This window comes from Aythya ferina (assembly GCF_964211825.1).
Source record: "Aythya ferina genome assembly, chromosome: 2".
In the NCBI taxonomy this organism is placed as follows: domain Eukaryota; kingdom Metazoa; phylum Chordata; class Aves; order Anseriformes; family Anatidae; genus Aythya; species Aythya ferina.
The window spans coordinates 58,540,234-58,561,614 of NC_140297.1; the positions used below are offsets into that span (position 1 = coordinate 58,540,234).

The 21,381-nt window shown below is 43.0% G+C and overlaps 1 long non-coding RNA gene across 1 annotated transcript in view; it reads left to right on the forward strand.

The window, feature by feature from the left end:
• Nucleotides 1-21,381, forward strand: part of LOC311431838 — a 157,155-nt gene that overhangs the window by 133,217 nt on the left and 2,557 nt on the right. Inside the window, exon 4 of the long non-coding RNA XR_014689665.1 lies at nt 18,283-18,578. This is a non-coding gene — a long non-coding RNA (uncharacterized lncRNA). The remainder of the gene's footprint in view (nt 1-18,282; nt 18,579-21,381) is intronic.

Below are 21,381 nucleotides of genomic sequence, written 5' to 3' on the forward strand. Positions count from 1 at the left end.
CATTTTGCTCACATCCTGGTTCTTGGGCTCATTCTTTGCCTGTGTAAGTCCTTGAGCTTGAAGGAGGATGAAGCATCCACCATTTTTGGGCAAGGTGCTGTCCAAATTGGTCCCATGCACAGCCCTTGGTCCCATGTCAGTCACCTTCAAAAGCTCATCTTTTCTTTTTCCATCTCACTGAGCATGGGGGACTCAGACAACTTTGTAAACTGGGGATGTGGCAAAAGCCTTGCTGTATCTCAGAGTACTGGAATCCCTGTTGGAAGCTTCAAAGTCTTCCCAGAACACAATGAACACAAGAACACAAAACTGTTTTAGTCCAAATTTTTGAAGCTATTTTATATCTTAAGATTCAGTAGGAGTGGCCAGAAGTGATAAACTGTCCCTTATCCTTATCTTTCATTGTTGGGAAAGGAAAGGAAAGGAGAGGAGAGGAGAGGAGAGGAGAGGAGAGGAGAGGAGAGGAGAGGAGAGGAGAGGAGAGGAGAGGAGAGGAGAGGAGAGGAGAGGTGAGGAGAGGAGAGGAGAGGAGAGGAGAGGAGAGGAGAGCAGAGGAGAGGAGAGGAGAGGAGAGGAGAGGAGAGGAGAGGAGAGGAGAGGAGAGGAGAGGAGAGGAGAGGAGAGGAGAGGAGAGGAGAGGAGAGGAGAGGAGAGGAGAGGAGAGGGAAGGGAAGGGAAGGGAAGGGAAGGGAAGGGAAGGGAAGGGAAGGGAAGGGAAGGGAAGGGAAGGGAAGGGAAGGGAAGGGAAGGGAAGGGAAGGGAAGGGAAGGGAAGGGAAGGGAAGGGAAGGGAAGGGAAGGGACTACAGTTCCTTGTTATTTTAGGTTTCAACTATAAACTATTGCCTCTCTTTGTAAAGTGAAACAAACAGGAAAAAAAATTACTATCTCATTTTAGTTGGGAATGTGTCAGCTGTGAAAACTCAAGAAAATCAGACAGGTACTGCTTGAATTTCAGACCCTAGTAATAGGTAATTATTGCAGATTCTCTAGTATTACTTACTCTCTGAGTGTTTTTTGGAGATGTTTTGGGGGTGGTTCCTTGCTCGTTCATATGTTCTGTGTAGCTGAGTAAGGATGCTTCTGGTTCATAAGTTTTATTACCCATGACACTTAAGAGAGAAATTTAAAGGGGATGTATTTTCACTTGTGAGTCCATGGTATCTGGTGTTTAGAAGACAGTTCAAACAGCTGGATTTAGCTCAATTCAGCAAATGCCCATATGGGACAGATAAGTAAGTCAACTGCAGCTGAAATAGATACCAACCACTTTGGGGTTGGAAATAATGTTCTTACCCTTCGAAAAAAATATGAGAAATTGTAAAAAAATAATCTTACATCAAACTAAGATGAAAAATCTCAAATATTGTATTCGATCACTTAGAATGTTCAAATCAACGTTTGTGTTGTTGCTGTTACAGATTAATATACATTTTGAAAAGCCATTTTACACCCAAAAGGGTAGTTTTCCTTTAAAAGTATCAACACACATTTTTATAACTTCAAAACTTTTTTCCAAATTTTGTCACACTGAGAAGTTTTCAAAGCCAATCTCTTTTTTCCATAAAACATTGACATTTATGTTAATAAATGTGTATTTGCTAATTAAAAAATAAATCCAAAATTCCTAGTAGGCAGTGCTTTCTTAAATTCATATTTTGAAAGTGCTCAGGATGCTAAAATAAAGAGACAGCTCATCTGGATTTAAGTTTTATTTCTTGGCACTTTAATAGCTTTTCTCTGTAAAAGCAAGCACTTACAGTGAATGCTACATCTTTCTCCTGAATTACATTTACCTTCAGTTCTTTTCCCATTTCCAGGTTAGAACTCCAAGCTAAAACATTTTTTCTCTTTTGTAAGACAGCAGGCATTGCACAAATATACAATGTGACCTGTGTTATCCCTTCAAGAAACAATGAACCTTTAGCTCCTGGAAGCTAAGTCAGGACACAACACCTTCTTTATTTTTACAATTTACACCTTCTTAAATCTTCCCTTGGTTCTCTTTATCATCCTTTCTCAGTTCAGTCATGTTATGTGTCAAATCTCCCTGTTCCCCAGGATCTCAGGCTTTGAAGCCTTACTGTCCTCCAGTTCCTGCTTCTGCAGTACTCATCCTCAAACCTTTGCTGATCACGCTCTCTATTTAATACTTCCCTGGGGCTTCAGACTGCCTATTGATAGTTTCTCTTTCAAATCCTCTTCTCTGCTTCTGCTGCATTTCTCTCAAGCTTGAATTCATTTGTGCCTAATATTTTAGATGTGTAAGGAACCAGAGCCTAACCTTTTTAGACGAAGGTAGTTATGTAAAACAATGCTCAGACCATAAGGAAAGCAAATCACAGTAAAAATTGCATTCAGCCACCTTCCCCCAAACTGAAGTATTACAGCTTTGCAGCGTTGTCTAGCTAAGGAGTATACATGAGAACTAGGCTTCCAAATAGTAGTAAGACTCAGACCAACAAACAACATTAGACATGGGAAATAATGAGGAAGATGAAGCATAGAGTTCTGAAGTGTTAGCAGTGCAAACATTTCTTTCATGGTGATGCTAACAGGCAAAGAACCCTGGAGAGAGTGCGCTGTGAGCATAATGCAAAGCTCGTGTAGGACTAATGCACTAAAATCTTAGCTTCCTATCCCCAGAATTGCACAAGGCCAGCACTGTACTTATCGCCTCTGTATCTCACAGAAGTTTGCCAGATTGCCAGCACAAACAGCAACACAGGAAAAGCTAGGTGTACACAAGAAACTCTTGGTGTACGTCCAAACAAAAGATGGAATCCAGGGCAAAGAAGCATGAATGTTAATAATCGTGCCAGAGATCCTTTCTTCAAGGCTAATAGTTCAGTAACCTCCTTTGATGTATGACTTGAATATATCACAGCATCTGTGTGCCTCCAGCACCTCCCCTAATGCATGACTGCAGCCAGAATTAATTAGTAAGCAGGAGTGGGAAGGAGCAAATGACCCTGTATGATGCAGATCAGTTTGTTCTTACTGGTAATGCACCACTACCAATAATCAAAGAAGAATTTTAATAAAGCACACATAGCGGCTAGTTCCTGTGGTAGACTTCACGCCCTATAGCCTTTAATTATTCATCTCTATGAACAACAAAACCCAGAGATGCCTAAGGTACTGGACAAATCCCTTGACCTGCTCAGACAAGAGATGAATGTCCATTGGATTCATTCTTCTATTTACCAGTCATTTTCATTACTCCAAATCTAATTAATTTTGTTTGCACTGAGGGATAGTGCTATCCCGCAAGTGATCACATCAGCAGTGCAGGGAATTCAGCTGGGTTTAATCTAAATGGTTTCAGGGGAGTAGTTGGATTTTTCTTGCCCTGCTAGAATTAGTGAAAGCTGAAATGTAAGAAACTTTGCCCACCCCCAGCTACAAGCTCTGCAACCATGAGCTGAGATGTGAAATCAAGTTCTTGGTGCATGGTGCATTTTCTGCCTGTAACCAAGTTTGGTTCACAGTCTCAGAGACAAAAAATAAATAAAAAATCCTCTTTACTGTTTCACAATTTTTGTACTCTGACAATCAGAAATATATCCAACACAGAGAGAAGACAGTTGGAAGGGAAAGGCATTCTTCCTGTCTTGCCCTTAGGATCCTTTGCGTTAGCCCCAGCGATGTTCTGTGGGGACATCAGGTGTCCTCCTCCCTCACCTCACCATAGTTCCTTTTCCTTTATTTTTTTTTTCCATGCTATCCCATTGCTTTAACTCTGCGATGCATGTAGCTGGCATACCACGTCTATTTGTCAAGGTATACCGATACCTACTGTTTATCTATAATTGTCTAGGAAGGATTCCCCAGTCTAACATTATAAATACAAAATAAATACAATAATTTACAAATACAAATAATTACAAATAAGGAATAAATACAAAAATCCTTAGTCCATCTACAGTCTTTGGATATATCATAAATGATAACAATAATAACAAAAGCAATGACTCCTAACAATTATATAAAGTCACTTTTGTGCTCAGAAAACATTCCACATTTAATGTTCTGCCTATTTAATCTTTGTGTGATTAGCAAGATTGCTGTGGACCACATTTATATAAGTGGAATCACCACCGTGTAGAGGTGAACACGAAAACAACTAAGTTCTCTTCAAGTCCATTTTTCGAGTCCAAAGCACACTAAAGAAAAAAACATTTGAGGTCAAAACTATCACTGAAGTAATAAAACTAATCCCCCAAGCTAAACTCAGTGACTCAAGTCAGTGGGGTTATACGGGGGTGAGTTTGGCCCATTATTTTTTAATTGTTTCCAAATGTGCCTCTGCCCAGTGAACTGTGCTGATAAAAAGAAGGGATTCTCATGAACTCGTCAGGCAGCATCGACATCCAAGGCAGTGCTCAACTGTGCCTACTGGTGAAACCTCAGCTCTGTGTCTCCAGAAGTAGAAACACGTACAGGTAGAAGGCTGACCCAGAGGGAATATCTGAATACAAGACGCTGGCCAGAGAGTGGTGTTGCAATCCCATGGCAGATCCCAGGACTGCCGTGGAGTGGCCACAGGGCACAGCCAGGTTAGCTCTCTCACCTTTCTTGCCAGCCTTGTTTGGCCCAACAGCCTTCAGAGCTGGGATTGCACCAGAAAGGATGCAGTAGTCCTCATCAGTCCCAGCCTGAGACTGACAACCTCAGACAGCCCTTCTATGAATGTCTGTGGGGCAGAGAGAAAATGCCTGGCTGCGTGCATGCCACATGTTAGGCAAATGGAACAGAAACAGAAGTGATTGTTTTGTTCCAACTAAATGTAATTCCTGGTCCCACAGGTCTCTGAAATGCTCTTCTGATGCTGCAAGCTCTTGCACGTTTTGAAATCCTGTATGCCTAAGCAAGAATGGACATTTTTCTCCCAGAATGCAGACTTTCATACTGGTAAAGAGGAGATAGGCAGATACGGTATCAAGTTAGACTGTTAAGAACACACTGTCGTTAGGTGATTTTTGGGCAGAAGTGGTCCCTAATCTTCCCAGAGAATTAGGGTAAGGTGATCAGCTTATTTCTTGAATCTTTTTAGTTGCCTGTCATGAAGATGGGCCCAATGCTTGCCTTTTTCCAGTGCTTAGGAACCTTCCTTCATCACCATGGCCTTTCAAAGATGACAGGCAACAGCCTTCACGGTGACTTCCACCAGCTCCCTCAGCACCCCTGAATACATCCCCCTTTCATCTGTTGGACTTGTGCATGCCCTGGCTGTATCTTCTGCTCCTGCAGGGAATCCTTCATCCCACAGGCTTTGCTGTGCTGGAAAATGGGAGGCTTGCAGGCACACCTTGCACCTGGGAACTGAGAGAAAGCATTCCTCAGTTTGTAGGTCTGGTTCCTTCCTATTGGTGACTCTCACCACCTGGTAAGTGCTGCTGGCATTTTGCCTCCCGTCTGACCTGGACAAATAGGTTTCCTTTCTAAGGGTGGGAGAGCATTTCATCTCCTGAGTTACAGCACATAACTCTTTGTTTCCCTTCCACTTCTTCAAAATTGCTGTAACGTCACAGCACCTGCATCTTATTTCCTCCCACTTTGGGATACTGGCGGGGTACTTTTCAGCAGCAGCACCCCTAGCCACACACATAGCCACTTCACCAGCTCATGATTGAATTCTGTTGTCTCTTTCATAACAAAGATGCAGGTTTTGAAAAGAATGATACAGGTATTTCATTCAAAGTTCTTCAATACTTCTGACTAGACTGCAAACAGAGAAAGACGTGTCCTATTTAATCTTTGTGTGATTAGCAAGATTGCTGTGGACCACATTTATATAAGTGGAATCACCACCATGTAGAGATGAACACGAAAACAACTAAGTTCTCTTCAAGTCTGTTTTTTGAGTCCAAAGCACACTAAAGAAAAAAACATTTGAGGTCAAAACTATCACTGAAGTAATAAAACTAATCCCCCAAGCTAAACTCAGTGACTCAAGTCAGTCGGGTTATATGGGGGTGAGTTTGGCCCACACAACTGCTCTCTTAAGTAACCTTCTGTCATGATCTTCCAGAATATTGAAATTGCTGTCCTGACCCAATACCATGTAAGAAAATCATCCTTTTATCTCCAGCACACTTCAGTGTTACTACTTTTGGTAGTCAGAGCAGCAAAGACCTGCATAAAAGCAAACAAACAAACAAAAATAAAGCTTTATTCTCCCAGCTTGGATCTCTACTCTCTTTAGTATTACAGAGTTACAGAATTTCTAGGTTGGAAGAGACCTCAAGATCATCGAGTCCAACCTCTGACCTAACACTAACAATCCCCACTAAACCATATCCCTAAGCTCTACATCTAAACGTCTTTTAAAGACTTCCAGTGATAGTGACTCCACCACTTCCCTGGGCAGCCTGTTCCAATGTCTAACAGCCCTTTCGGTAAAGAAGTTCTTCCTAAGATCCAACCTAAAACTCCCCTGGCGCAACTTTAGCCCATTCCCCCTCATCCTGTCGCCAGGCATGTGGGAGAACAGACCAACCCCCACCTCACTACAGCCTCCTTTGAGGTACCTGTAAAGAGCAATAAGGTCGCCCCTGAGCCTCCTCTTCTCCGGGCTGAACAAGCCCAGCTCCCTCAGCCGCTCCTCGTAGGACTTGTTCTCCAGGCCCCTCACCAGCTTCGTCGCCCTTCTCTGGACCCGCTCAAGCACCTCAATGTCCTTCTTGTAGCGAGGGGCCCAAAACTGAACACAATACTCGAGGCGCGGCCTCACCAGAGCCGAGTACAGGGGGACGATCACCTCCCTAGCCCTGCTGGTCACACTGTTTCTTATGCAAGCCAGGATGCCGTTGGCCTTCCTGGCCACCTGAGCACTCTGCTGGCTCATATTCAGCCGACTATCCACCATCACTCCCAGGTCCTTCTCTGCCTGGCAGCTCTCCAATCATTCCTCTCCCAGCCTGTAGCTCTGCTTGGGGTTATTGCTCCCCAGGTGCAGGACCCAGCACTTGGCCTTGTTGAACTTCATGCAGTTGACCTCAGCCCATCGGTGCAGCCTATCCAGATCCTCCTGCAGAGCCTTCCTACCCTCAAGCAGATCGACACATGCACCTAACTTGGTGTCATCTGCAAACTTACTGAGGGTGCACTCGATGCCCTCATCCAGATCATCAGTGAAGATATTAAAGAGGACCGGCCCCAGCACCGAGCCCTGGGGAACGCCACTAGTGACTAGTTTCATCAGGAGTATGATACAGCACACAGTCTCATCTCTGCTACCTTTTTCCCAAGGTCAAAGAATTATGAGCACATTCAAATGTCAGCGTTCTTGGCCAGCATGCATGGAAGTGGCATCACACCTCCAGTTCATCAGATGTACTGAGAAAAAAAAAAAAAAAGATCCTAAAGGTAGGAATAAAACATGGAAGAGCTGCTTTGCTGTGAAAACTGGTTCTACAGAAATAAAATACCTGTGTGAGCTCCTGAGCCCATCTGGCTTTAAGGTCTTTAACTCCACAGCCAGGAAGGGAGTGGGCCATGGTGTAAACTATATTTCTTTATCTATATTTATATGTGGAGCCATTGAGTGGACTGGCAGGTATCCAGCATAGGTGACTGGAGCCCTGTAAGCAAAACAGTGCTTTTTTGTTTGTTTTTCTTTTGTTTTTACCTGCTACATCATCTCTTCTCCCAGTTGGAGTTAAAAAAACAAACAAACAAACAAAGTCATTGCTTACTCATGTATTTTTATGTCTTTTCTTTTCTTTCTTTTTTTTTTTTTAGGAGACAGACTATGAAACCCAACTTAGCACCGTGGCAACATCAGTTAGAATGAAAAAACACTCGTTCCGTCACATTGGAGTTGTAGCTAAAATGCTAAGAGACCAAGAAGTAGCAAGGTAGAAAAAGGCAGTTCTGAACATACACAGGCTTGGGGGGCTGTTGTATGTGGGGAACTGTTTCTGTCCCGTCACTTTTCAGAGCAGAATATCCCCAAATCAATCACCATTATAATGCAATTCACATTACTCAACATTTTATTTTTCTTTCTGACTATGGTCTTCAGTGCGTATTCATTAACTCATGTCTGTAAAAACAATAATAATCAATTTAGGATCTCAGATGAGATTTGAGTAAACATCTGTATTACCTGCAAATTGGTGTTAACTCTTATTTACTTCAGACAAAGTCAGGAATAACTGACAATTTCAATCAGAATCAGGCAGTCTGGATCAGGTGTTAGGACATATATAGCCTGATTCCTTTCAAGTATTTCTTCAGTAAACATTACAACCAATAGGTACAGCCTACATTCAACATAAAAGACTCAGGACATGTTTACATGAGGCGCTGGAGCATGTTACTCCTTAGGGAAGAAGACCCAGAGGTAGCTTAAGAATTAAAAACAATTCTGCTATGGCAATTAAGGGGTTGCAAAAACACAGAACATATAAACAAAAGGTTGATCCTCAGCATGAGCAGCTACGTCCTTTATGGAAGTCATAAACGTAACTTTGCTCCTAATAAACGTATCAGGACTAAAGGTATACCTAGTTAGCTAACACCTAACAATTCTATACTCCATCACAGAGTACAAACAGGCCTGCACAATTTATTCAAGTATCCCACTGAGATAGGGAGAAAAAAGAGTAGTCAAAATAATGTGGGAAACACAAGTGTTATTAAGAATGATGTTAGCTGTCAGTGTTCCCTTTGCTATCCTAGAGCACATCTAAAATATTAATTGCATAGGAAATAGTACTGGGGATACTGTGGTGAGTCAAACCAAACATGAGTTCAGATATGGCTTTCTTCTACATCTCTAATATGGACAACTCCAATACAGGCACAGGATGAAGAGGGAGCTGGAGACCCCACAGATCCCTGTGCCCCAGGGGCAGGCATTTTCTCTGGCAAACCAGGGGATCCATCCCCAGGAAGGGGCTCTCAGCACAGCCGTCCTTCCTCGTCCTCTAAAACTGGGGCTGCTCTCAGGCCATCGGCCCCAGCTACCAGCACTGCCATGTTTTGGTCACCATGGGACAGTGTCAGAATCATGTTGCCATGGCCCCCTGACGTCACTGCCGTTCCATCCAACCCCTATAAATAGGGGAACCCTGTGGCCAGACCGTCAGTCGCTGAGCGGCTAGGGCTTCTAACAGCCAGAGATTTTGGTTGGAGGAGGCCCAGAGAAGCGCGTAGAGATTTGATTTTGCCATAGATAGGCAATAGTTTATCTTCCATTGAGGAAGAATGAATCCTCCTCCCCTAAAGAAGCTGAGGCTCATGGGGAGGAGATGCGTGCCAGAGCCAATGGACATCGATACGGCTGACGGCGACGTGGAGCCCAAGGAGGTGGATCCACATCCAGATGAAGAACAACCAATGGAAGTGGATCCACCTCCATCAGGGCAGGCCGGGCACCACACCATCGTGCACAGGCTGCCTGTGAAGAGATGGCACCTGAATATTCACAGGAGCACTAGGGGCTCTTCATATTCCACCAAACGGCGCGCTCCACGGAGGCATTGACTGTAAGGCGTTTTCCATCAGCCTGGAGAGACCCAAGTCCGTTAACATCTCGCGGACTCCCAGGTAACATCTGCCTCCTGGCAACTCTTCAAGCCAAAGCTTGGAGGATCCCTCCTTTGCCATCCCCCACTCCAGCACTTCCCAAAGAGCTGGCATCTCCTCTGCTCTGAGCCCTGAGGAAGAGGAGAGGACAGAGACTGGCGTCCTCTGAGCTGCTGCACCAGGGTCAACAGGAGGAGTCTGTCCGACAGCCTGCGGGCTCCTTGGGACCTCCGGGTGGTGCCACAGAAGCGAGAGAGGCAGCTGTTCCTCTGGGGAAGCAGAAGACGTCCCTTCCAACAGGAGGAAGAAGTGCTGGACTTTGGTGCTGAGGTCCAGTGTAGATGCTTCCTTAGGACTCTTCGTTGGGAGTGGGAAATAAAGAGTTCTAAATAACTATGCAAAATAATAAAAATAATAAAAAAGCAAAAACAACCAAGAGTAAAAGCAAACCAGTGTGTGTCTCCCTCTCTTTTTTGGAACTTTGGAGTTTGGTTGTGCTTTCCCGTTTCCCCTTCAGGTCTCCCCAGTACAGGGAACACATTGCCATGTGTCGCAAGGGCCCAGCCCAGGTCCTCAAAGCTGGGGAGGTGCCCACGCACACGGCATCCATGGGCAAGCTGAGGGACCTGCCTTTGGTCGGCATTAACCTAAAAGGGCTTGAGGGAGGGAGAGATATGGGGACACGCCTGGGTGTTGACTACAGGTGCCTACTGGGAGCGTAGGAGAAGATCATGCATTCGGTGAAATGATGAGAGGCAGCAGGCCCATGCTGGAGGATGGACAACTCGCAGCTAGGCAAAGGAGAAGGCTCGTCCCGGTGAGGGTGCTCAGACATGGAACCTGTGCCCAGAGCCTGCGGGGTCTCCATCCTCTCCAGTTTATCCCAAGGTGACTGAGCTTGACGGAATATAACCTGCAGAACTGTCAACCTGTCCTTTACACGTGGTCCACACCAGAGGCCTCCACAAAAAGGCAGGAGTTGAAGGAAGCAAAGAAGCCAAGAATTAGTCAGTATGACCTCCTGCTGCATCTCTGCAAGCTGTGAAAGCAAAACCCTGGACCCAGCCATGAAAATGTGGTGTTGGGATCACCTGCAACCATGCCAACACAGGCACATCAAGCTGACAACAGAAACACCAAGACAACCAGCTTAGTTTTTCTTAGTTCAACAGCCGTCTGTACAACTTCTTGGCACGTTGCTTGTAATTTAGTTACTGTACAGGAAACAGAAACACCTCCCTTTCCTCTTTACCTGATGTTAGGCTCTGAACCTTTCCCCAGTCCTCGAGGTGCATAGGAATCAGTTGATGGTGGCGGACAGAAACCTATGCACACGTGCCACTTCCCCATCAGCCCTCCTCCTTATTGACTGTGTCTCCCTTGTCCTCCATCGGGATTTTGGTCCACTTTGTCCCCTCTTTGCCACTCTCATGGACCACGGCAACTCCACCTGCAGGCATATGAGCATCTAGGCAGTAGTGGAGATCCCCCGATCCTCCTGGGACTTACATGTTTTCTCACCATTAAGAATGCTGTAGGGGTTTAAGATGTGTGTGTTTTTAATGACATTTTTAAGTGTATCCTTTAAAAGGGTAATGTTTTGAAAGCCTGTACCCTATCTTCTGAAAGTCATTCAGTTTGGGAGGGGGAAAGATCTGCCTTTTATGAAAGGCAGATCCTGCTTGATGAACCTGATCTCCTTCTATGACAAAGTGACGCGCTGGGTGGACGAGGGAAAGGCTGTGGATGTGGTCTACCTTGACTTCTGCAAGGCTTTTGACACCGTCTCCCACAGCATTCTCCTCAAGAAGCTGGCTGCTCTTGGCTTGGACTGGCGCACGCTTCGTTGGGTTAGAAACTGGCTGGATAGCCAGGCCCAAAGCATCGTGGTGAATGGAGTCAAGTCCAGTTGGAGGCCAGTCACTAGTGGCATCCCCCAGGGCTCGGTGCTGGGGCCGGTCCTCTTTAATATCTTCACTGATGATCTGGATGAGGGCATTGAGTGCACCCTCAGTAAGTTCGCAGATGACACCAAGTTAGGTGCGTGTGTCGATCTGCTTGAGGGTAGGAAGACTCTGCGGGAGGATCTGGATAGGCTGCACCGATGGGCTGAGGCCAACTGCATGAAGTTTAACAAGGCCAAGTGCCAGGTCCTGCACCTGGGGCGCAACAACCCCTAGCAGAGCTACAGGCTGGGAGAGGAATGATTGGAGAGCTGCCAGGCAGAGAAGGACCTGGAAGTGATAGTGGATAGTCGGCTGAATATGAGCCAGTAGTGTGCTCAGGTGGACAAGAAGGCCAACGGCATCCTGGCTTGTATCAGGAACAGTGTGACCAGCAGGGCTAGGGAAGTGATTGTCCCCCTGTACTCGGCTCTGGTGAGGCCGCACCTTGAGTACTGTGTCCAGTTTTGGGCCCCTCGCTACAAGAAGGACATTGAGGTGTTTGAGCGGGTCCAGAGAAGGGCGACGAAGCTGGTGAGGGGCCTGGAGAACAAGTCCTACGAGGAGCGGCTGAGGGAGCTGGGCTTGTTCAGCCCAGAGAAGAGGAGGCTCAGGGGCGACCTTATCGCTCTCTATAGGTACCTCAAGGGAGGCTGTAGCGAGGTGGGGGTTGGTCTGTTCTCCCACATGCCTGGCGACAGGACGAGGGGGAATGGGCTTAAGTTGCACCAGGGGAGTTTTAGGTTAGATGTTAGGAAGAACTTCTTTACTGAGAGGGTTGTTAGGCATTGGAACAGGCTGCCCAGGGAAGTGGTGGAGTCACCATCCCTGGAAGTCTTCAAAAGACGTTTAGATGTAGAGCTTAGGGATATGGTTTAGTGGGGATTGTTAGTGTTAGATCAGAGGTTGGACTCGATGATCTTGAGGTCTCTTCCAACCTAGAAATTCTGTGATTCTGTGATTCTGTGATTCTGTGGGGGGTCACAAACTCCAGTGATAGAGAAAGACCTCCCTGTTGTCACTTCTATCTGTTATCCAGTGCTCCCTAAATGCCTCACAGCCTCTGCAAGAAAAATTTGGCTGAATTTCAATTGAAATAAAAACGAGAATGTGCTTGTGGTCCCAGGGAATCTGCACTCAACATTGTTGAGTACATATAAGAGAAAGATCTGTGATAGATATATTACTAGTGGCATTGCCCTCAAAATGCCAGCCTTCTCTCAAATAACTGTGGCAGTAGATATTCACACCTTCCTCACCTTTACGCTATCATTTATGACTTCAAGTTGTTGTGCTACTGCAGTGGTAAAACATGGTTAACCATTATTTTTCCTTGGAATCAGAGCAGTTGATTCAGGAATTTTATCCCTCTAATATTGGTCCAGCTGGTTAATAAGTCTAGATTAATTTTATGAAATCTCTGTAGCAACTTGGCCATGCAGGTCCTGAGCAAAGGTCCAGTCCCTTGAGGCAGCTTTCACTGGTGCTGGCTGGGACCAGCGGCCCCCACTCTCTGCTCTGTTTTTCATTTGAATTCTGTGCTGAGCTCAAGCATAGCTCTGTGAAACAAGGATGCTGAGGTGTCCCAGCTATTTTATTGTATGGACATGAGTCAGCTGGTGCATAGGCAGGAAGCCTGCACTGAGATTGTATACAGGGCTGCAGGCACAGGGAAAATCAAATTTACACCAAAAGCAGACTGAGACCAGGTTCAGCCTTGACTGCATGAGTCCAGTTTTACTGTGTGGCTATCACAGGGTTGTACTGTATGTGTATGCATTAAATGCCTGAGGTCCTTTCATGTTGGCTATTTTGGCCCTGTTCAGGTTCATGAGTTTTTTAAGTAGCTTGTGATGAGAGCTACGCATGCCACTGAATGCTATCTTATGAGTACAATACATAGAGTTGTCAGTACCTAAGTGAATGTTTTTTACAGTGTTGGGGTAAAACTTGGAAGCCAAAAGTAATGTATTGGCTATCAACTTCTCTTGCCTTTGTTAGTGGTACAGAGCAAATGTAAAGACCTAACAGGGGAAAGTGTAGTAGCATTGATACTGATTCCAGATGTTCTGCTAAAAGGTGCTATTTATGAGAGGATATTATTGGGAACAGTCCTGACCTAATACCTAAAGGATTACACTAACTATACACTACACACACACGCTCACATGTATGCATACACATTCCCACCAGCAATGTGAGACTTATATAAGTCTGGAAGGACAAAGTGAAAAACAGTGGATCAGTGAAAACGTAATTGTAAAACTGTCTCTCTTCAGGTTTAAAGTAGAAATTTAAAGACTTAGGTTTCCCCACTAGAAGTACCTCGAATTTCCAAAACAACTCTGAGAATTTCTTGGTTCTTATCAAAATTAGTTGAGATAAGATCAGAACCTCAAGCTCAGTTCTCTTCAGTCTACAGATTAGAAAAGCTGAGTTTATCTGAAAGTCTCTATCCAATCTGCAAAACCAAGCTGGATATTGCAAAACTTGTGAAGTTGCATCTAGGCCTTGAAAGAGAATTATTTCAAGAACAGATGCTGTGCTAGTGCTTGGACACCTCCAATTCTAATGCCAAGTGAAGAAAAAAATGAAAATGGAGAGAAAAATTGGAAGTGGAGATAAACATTTTCCAAAACCTGAATGAGATTTGCTCAAATTCTAGGTGAGCTCCAGACTGAGCAGAATCTGCAGAATTCAAATGTAATCAAAACCACAGCATCCATTTTTAGTAGATGGGGAACAAATGAAAATGATTTAAAGACTAGAGGTGAGAAAGATAAAGAAAACCCTGACAAAACAGAACCACGTGGCCTTTTCACTTCCCTATTCCATACATCCATCTTCTTATTAGATATGGGAACAAAAGTGTGCCTGATGCTTTTTAGCAATGTCTCTAAACTAAATTTCTCTTAGACTCCTGTCTAAGACACACTCCATGTGTGTCTGGACTGCCTGCACAGCCCTCATTAAAGAATGCATTTTTTTTCTGAACAGCTTGTACCTATTCACATGTCATAGGATAATCTTCCAATTACCCTGGAATGAGAGTGAAACAATGTTAGGAGATGCCCGGTCTCAAACTAAATCTCAAAGAATTTGGAGATTAAATAGAGAAACTGAAGGATGTGTGTTTCAGATCAATCCTTGTGTATTAAAGAATGTGTTTGTTTTAATTGCAACTTGAATACAGCATCACCTTCTCTAATAGGGAAGCAATTAAACCTTCTGATATGTCAATTAGCTACTGATGGGCTGATTTCCTGTTTGTAAGTGTACTATTAGAGAGTCATATGGCTCTGGAAAGTTTCAAGACTGCTGTCTGGGACTTTTTGCAATTCAGGGACATTTCTTGCAGACATTAAATCCCTGCTTGATTCCTGATCATTAAATATCAGCTAAAGTCCAGGAGTGGAGGAGAACTCCAGGCTTGAAACCAGCAAAACTACAGAAAGTGAGCTGCTACCTCATTATGATCATAGAGTCAATAAAGTCACCTGATGGCAGATTTAGAGGAACTCATTAGGAGATGGAATTTGGTTGTGCAGACAAGCTGCTGTGATTCTGGAACCAGGCCCTTTCATTAAAGGTCTTCAAATAAGGTACGAGGCAGAGGGAGGGGAAGCCTGCAGGGCACTTCAGCTGAGGAGCATGGCAGTAAGGATTCTATATGCATCCAGCCTTCTGAGTTGCATAGCAAAGGAGGTAAGCTCTTAGGTGAGGTTTAAGCAAAAATAAATGTAAAGGGAATTTAATATACCTATATCCCCTTAAAAGCGATACTTTGTAATTCTGACTTGGAGTGCAAGCTATGACATCCAACGAGAATGCAATGCAACAGACCTTTTATTACTCAATCTCTATGTAAATTTACTTAGTTCTCCTTCTTGGATTTTTTTTTTTTTTTAAGCGTAATTGAATTAATCTAAGTCGAAACAAACCCAAAGCTTTTCTTGTGCCAATCCATTTTTCCTTTGTTTCTCTAGTCTGATTGCTGTAAATGCAAACATCTTGTACCCTGACTGTAATCAGCGTGCTCTGTTCCTGCAGCACTTGGCTTTACCTTAGAAAGGTGAAAAGATGAAGCTCCTACAGAGCACAGGTCTAAGGTACAAAAGTCGTACAGATGTCCTGTAAAGCCAGCCTGTAGCAGGAGAAATGCTGTTGTGTAAGCAATGTGCACGCTGGTGCATTGTGCATAGAGAAGTAGAAATAGGTGCTATAATTTTGAGCCAGAGAGAAAACCACCACTAACGATTCTCTTTCTGGGAATCACCGATGTAGCAAAAGTCTAGCTGTAATGAAAGAGAATAAAGCTCAGGAATTCTTCCACTGTAGATGCTGCAATTTTGGTTACTGTGAACTTAGAAAGAAAGTGAATGGAGGGGCTTAGCTTAATTATAAGAGGTCTCACTGTGGTTAGTTTAAAATCTTGGATACAGTGTAGGGTACTTTTTCTCCCAGCCGTCTCTCTGGAATTAAGGAAGGCCAGGAGTGTTCTGGATAATGCCCCCAAAAGCACACAGTCAGTGCTGTATATATTTGAGACTTGCTATTTTTATTTATTTATTTATTTATTTATTTTATTAAGTGTAAAAATGTTTAGCATAAAACTTTGTTCAACAGTATTGCGATAGAAAGAAGCACTAATCAAGCTAGCTCTGTTAGTGAGATGGGGGCTTGGAAACAGCAAGCAAATAACAGATTATTAATGAACCACTGACTAATTTGAAGTGATCGCCAATGCCAGCCCTGCTTAATAAATAAATAAATAAATAAATAGAAACCTGGAGAAAGAAAGTATACATCTTTTTATACACTGGAAGCTCAGCCCAACTCAAAACTGCCTCATACTGTGTTTGCTGTAACTGACCTGGCTCTGTGAGCATTTCCAAAGCCACATTTCTAGAAAATACAGCCTGTGTTTAGCTTATGGCCATGAATATGTAAAGGTCTTTACTCGTGTGTTATTTGTCTGCCATGCTCCTGTGCCTGTGCCTGGCTGTCCAAATCTGAACAAGCAGCCTAGTCTTCCTTTTTGCACTGAATGAAGCCAGCAGGAAGTTTCTTGCAAAAGTTCATTCAAAATGTTAAAAAAGCTCCCCCTGCACTGCTTGTGTGTTTGCTTTTCAGGGGTAGCCTCGTGAACCAGCCTCACACTTTCCTTTACGCTTACTTTTTTCTCATTTGTGTCACTGCAGCACCTTGCTGTCCAAATTGTGGTCTAGATCCACTGTGCTGCAAGTGCTGCAGAAACGTAAAACAGGCAGCCAGCCTCTGCCCCAGAGGGTTTCTGATAATATAATCGAAATACAAGACCAGTGACCACAGATGGACAAGGGTAAGGGAATAACAAGATCATACTGGGGGGTGCTTTCCATGTGCCTGTAAGCTAACCATTTTCAAGTTTTTGGCAAAGGAGAATTTTAATAAGGGATTCAAAGGAGGATAACAGTTGGTTTTATGAATGCGCATGCAGGCTCTTCTCAAGCCTGAGGGGCAGCAAGGGAGAAAGCACAAAAGATGCTTGTTGGAAAATTTAACAAATTGATCAATTGAAGCTGGCATCTGGGGCTGACTGATGCTGGGCATTTATATTTTGATAGTGAATAAAAAGTGACAAGTTGGGAGTAAGCCATGAAGGGCTTTGCAAGTTAAGAGAGTCACAATAAGCTTGATGTCCCAGAGGAAAAAGGAATCATTGAAAGCGTTCAAAGATAATGGGTATAGTCAGAACAACAGGCCAGGAAAAATGATTTATATAGCTGGGGCCTGAAATGAACAGGGCAAGAGTGCTTTTGTCAGGGCCAGAGAAAAGGGCATTGCGCTAATCAAGAGGAGCGGCAGGACAAGAACTTTCACAGTAAGTAGAGACAATAAAGACTATTGTTTAGAGAGAGAGTGTGGAAATATGATGCGCGCTGAATAGGAACACAGATGGGAGGTTCAGCAAGGAGATGGGATCTCGTGTTTCTGCATGTGAACGTCCATGGCTGGAAGTGGTGTTGCTCGCCACGATCACAGATGAAGATAAGGGAGAGGACTGAGAAACATCAAGGCCTTTCAGTCACCCGAAGTGTGACAGCCAGAGACAGGCCAGCTCCCGTTTGGATGGAAGGAGGCACGTCTGGCATACACTGATATGGAGCAGGTCTCTGAAACTGTGTTATGGACTTTGTGATCAGTTTGCTTGGATGTATGAGGCTATCCACAGACAACGCATAGAAGTGGAAGACAAGTGAATCTAGTGGAATGCCTAATGAAAGCAGAAGAATGGAAAATGCCCTGAGGAAAAGGGCAAGGGCATATCAAGAAAGGAGGGGAGTTCAAGATGAGTCTAGCTGATAGTCTTAGTGACAGTGGCAGGACAGGAGGGTGAAGTTCAAGTACTGAGATTTAGGTAGGGAGGTGCCATTATGGCTTCTGCAAGGTGCAAGGAGAGGAGAGCACAGTGGGGTAGCCAGAAGGTAGGGGCATAAGAGAGAGCACATAGGGTAGAACCAGAAGGACTGTAAAGTGCATCTTCAGCCTGCTTACAGAGAAAAGAGGTATGAGGTGGAAATTATAGATGTAAGTGAGGTGAAAGGTGGGAGATTTCAGATAGGAGAAGGAACAAGGCATATTTGTAATATGAAGAGGGAGAGGAACCAAATGAGAATGAGAGGTGAAGGAAGGAGGAAGGGAGCAGATAAGGGGAAACGCTGACACTGGAAGAAAGGGTAAGATGAGGTCACTGTGACAAGCAAAAGGTCAGCAAGAAAGAATGTTAAACAAAATATCTGATTTTTAAATATATCTTACAGGCTATTTGTGGGAAATGCATCTGGGAATTGGATATCCACAAGAATTTGCCCTGAAGATCTGCTTTGAAGACCTAAGCACAGGCAGTCAAGGGACAAAAGTATAGACAAATAAGACGTGCTAATGGAAGCAGCTCAGTTTTCATCACAGGTTTCTGAAGCAGGACATTTGAAAAGAAAACTACATCTTTTGACAGAGGAAGAAAGAAAATAAATTTTTGAAGGCATATGTGTTTCTGGACTTGCACTGACCTACTTCAAAGGTAGAATACCATTGGAGACTGCAGAACCATAAATAAGTGAGTTCATTTTTAATCAGAATAATACTTAATATTGTGTTCACAGTGACATTATATTCTTTACTCATGTGTCATCATGTTTTAGATTTTGGAATCTCAAGGACATCATGATCTGATTCTTGCTCAAAGTGAGATCTCATTCAATTACTTCTACAACTTGCTTCAGCAGAAAAATCCTGAAAATCTGACAGGAAAAAAAAAAAAAAAAAAGCAATGTTCTAAAAATAAAATATTTTCCAGGTGCCTACCTGTTTTAAAAACCTTCTGACAAAGTGCTAATGACATCCTGATGAAATTCTGCCTTTTTCCCAAACATCTTGCCTGCCCAGGGAGCCAGGTCTCCAGGACCTCTTGCTCTGTGAGAGCATTTCTATGTTGAAAGGGAGGCAGGAGACTCAGGGCTTAGCCTTCCATATTTCATCTAGGTTTGAAAGCACCAGTTTTGAATATCTTCAAATAGTTTTCTTTTCCTTCTTTGGGAGACTTATGATGTTTACTCAAAAGTGAAATTAATTATTTTTCCCCAGCACTTCTGAACATGTTGTGGAACACAAATACCAGCTTTCGAACAGCATAAAACAGAGGAGAAAAATCAACACATGCCTTTCAGTCATTAAGAAACAGTATGAAATGAGACAAGTCTTTCTTGCACATTGTCAAATGTGTGCATTTTGGGGAAAATTTCAGTAAATTAATGAATGCGTTGAATTCACATTAAAACTTCCATTGAACAGTGCTTGTATTGCAATACTTAACAAATGTTGCCTGTGTTATATGGAGCAGAAGAAAATTAGCTGCAGTTTGGGGTGAGGAGAATGTATAATTTGATACTGGCAGTGCTTCCCAAGGAGTGTTACAGACACTGGGTTTGTAATTTTTTTGACTGGATTTAAGGATGAATCAATTGATCAGGACAAGTGGCCCTATTAAAATCGCAATTTAATGTGTTATCTTTACAAATCACATTATGTTATGTGGTCTTAAAAACAGATGATACTTTTAAAGAGAATGCTTTCTCTCTAAACTAGGGCTATGTAAAGATACAGAAAAAACGCTTACTGACAAGGTAAACTACACTGAAATGGGTGTATTTGGGGGATATTAAGAACAGATTGAGGTCAGTCCTGTAAATGCAGATAGGTAAGGCAGCTGTGTTGGACCCCTCCTGCAGAGTAACAGCTTCAAGTGGCAGTCACCATTAGTAAGTTGATTTGTATTTCATGGGACAAAAGGGTAAGAGTAAGCTACTGGGACAACACCCTGCTGTTACTACAGTAAAGGTATCCTATGCTATAAGAAATCATAATTTTGCATGATTACTTACGAGTTAAATGGATCCAGGACAAAAAGGTCAAGCAATCACTTTAACTTCATTTGTAGAACTGGAGAGGAACAAAGAGAAGTTTACCATATACATTTATATTATTTATTTATTTTAGGGTAAACTAGTATGTTCTGATCCTAAACAAAACTAATTTCCAAGTAGCCTGGAAAGGCTACTTTAGCTTCTGAAATAAATTCTGTAGAAAGGAGGTCATTGGAAGGGCAACATCATGGAGATGGAAACAGCTTGAGAACCACCGAGAGCATGCAGCATCTCTTCCCAGCATCCCCATTTGCTGCATGGAAATCACAATGTGCTGCCTATTATCCATCTGCAACCATCTTCGAATGTGTTGGCACCTAACGTAATAGGACCTTGCCCCAAATACTCACTTCTGCTGCCTTCACGATGGTTTCTGCCATGGCTGAACATCTTTTCTAAGCTGCCTCGTTAAGTCAGAGTGTGTATTTGTGATGTATTCCTTAATGTTGAAATGCTTTGGAAAGAGATTTAGGAAATGCTTCTAGTTTTTGGATGTTTACCAACAACCAAAACAGTAAGCACTGTGATGTTTAGCATGTGTGTATAATTGTGACATTGCTCAGCTTTAATAACAGTGTGTGACAACAATTTTGTATTTGAATAAAATAGCGCAACTGCACAAATATCTCAATGCTACTTACTGCAGGTTGACACTACCGTGCCATAAAGGTCTTTCTCCTTCCTCGTATGAAGTCAAAACTTCCAAAATTACAATAAGGACCATTTTTGTTTCCTTTCATGAAAATCACAGCATTTCATTCTTCAGGAAATGTAAAAACAGTGTTTTCCTCAGATATACAAGCAGGGACAATGTTTGCCTATCTGTATGTTTTCAGGTTGTTGTTTCTGTGTATATAATGTGATTAACTGACTCTCTTTATTTCTCCAAACAGGACTGCAGTTTGTAAATTGATCCGGAAATCAGAAAAGAAGCCAAAAAAAAAAAAAAAAAAAAAAAAGACAAGGAAATGAAGGGAAAAAAGCAAGATGGAAATATATAAAATAGGGAAAAAAAAAAAAAAAAAAAAAAAAAACAGACCAGATCCTTCTGGAGTAAAAATCCTGTCAGCTGATATAGTTTTCATAGGAAAAACTGGTAGGAATAATATACCAATATATGTATGATTAGAGGAACTGTGAATCATACATAATTAAATGAAAGCTAAATTACCAGGCAAAATGGTGTGCTATCTAACTGTTCGCAGGGATCTTAAAGAAATATTGTCTCTGTAGTATGAGTTTAAGTTTTTATATCTACAAGGCTGCTGCTTATCATAAAAACTGATGGATGCATCAAAGAGTGTAGGAGCAAAGATAAAATGGATTAATTGTGTTTTGCAGTTGTAGCAAGCTGCAGTGTAACCTATAGCAAAAGACTGAGTGCCACTCTGTTGCAAAGTGATGCAAACTCTAAGAGATCTTGGTGAAATTCCATGA